The sequence below is a fragment of the Mandrillus leucophaeus genome, unplaced genomic scaffold (assembly GCF_000951045.1).
Source record: "Mandrillus leucophaeus isolate KB7577 unplaced genomic scaffold, Mleu.le_1.0 Scaffold231, whole genome shotgun sequence".
NCBI lineage: Eukaryota > Metazoa > Chordata > Mammalia > Primates > Cercopithecidae > Mandrillus > Mandrillus leucophaeus.
The window spans coordinates 98,515-99,905 of NW_012102377.1; positions in this window are offsets into that span (position 1 = coordinate 98,515).

The following is a 1,391-nucleotide window of genomic DNA, read 5'->3' on the forward strand; positions in this document are numbered from 1 at the left end:
GTTATTTTTTGTATTTTTAGTAGAGATGGGGTTTCACCATGTTAGCCAGGATGGTCTCGATCTCCTGAACTCGTGATCCGCCCACCTTGGCCTCCCAAAGTGCTGGGATTACAGGCGTGAGCCACCAGGCCCGCCCCACCCCCTCTTTTTTTTAAGACAGAGTTTCACTTGTCTCCCAGGCTGGAGTGCAGTGACACAATCTCAGCTCACAGCAACCTCTGCCTCCCAGGTTCAAGCAATTCTCCTGCCTCAGCCTCCTGAGTAGCTGGGATACAGGCGAGCGCCACCACACTTAGCTAAATTGTTTTGTATTTTTAGTAGAGATAGGGTTTCACTATATTGGCTAGGTTGGTCTTGAACTCCTGACCTCAAGCAATTCGCCCACCTTGGCCTCTCAAAGTGCTGGGATTACAGGGGTGAGCCACCACGCCCGGTCTGTAGTCTTTAGTCTTGTAGTATGTCTTGATATCTGGTAGAGCAAGCTTCATTCTTTTTTTTTTTGGAGTTGGAGTCTTACTCTGTTGCCCAGGCTGCAGTGCAGAGGCACAATCTCAGCTCACTGCAACCTCTGCCTCCCAAATTCAAGTGAGCCCCCTGCCTCAGCCTCCTGAGTAGCTGGGACTACAGGCACATGCTGCCTGTGCCACCACGCTTGGCTAATGTTTTGTATTTTTAGTAGAGATGGGGTTTCACCATGTTGACTAGGCTGATCTTGAACTCCTGACCCCAGGTGATCCACCCATCTTGGCCTCCCAAAGTGCTGGGATTACAGGTGTGAGCCACCGCACCCTGCCCAAGCTCCACTCTTTATTCTTCTTTTTATATATTGACTTTGCTAATTTTGAAAATGTACTTCCGCATATATATACTAGAGTAAGTTTAAGTTTTTCAGAAAATTCCCATGGATTTCAGTTGGAATTGCACTGAATATACACATTAACTGGGGAGAACACTAACAAAATTTGTTATTAAGCCATTCTGTCCAAGATAATGAAATATTTCTCTATTTTATTTGAATCATCTTCTGTGCTCTTTATTTGAGTTTTTCTCCCCAAAACACTTCCATTGGACTTTGAGTTTTAATGTTTTCTTCAGAGTTTGTTGTGTTTTGTTTTGTTTGAGATGGAGTCTCGCTCTGTTGCCCAGGCTGGAGTGCAGTGGTGTGATCTTGGCTCACTGCAGCCTCCGCCTCCCGGGTTCAAGCAATTCTCCTGTCTCAGCCTCACAAGTAGCTGGGATTACAGGCACCACCATTGCACCTAGCTGATTTTTGTAGTTTTTAGTAGAGACAGGGTTTCACCATGTTGGTCAGGCTGGTTTCGAACTCCTAACCTCAGGTGATCCACCGCCTTGGCCTCCCGAAGTGCTGGGATTACTGACATGAGCCACCA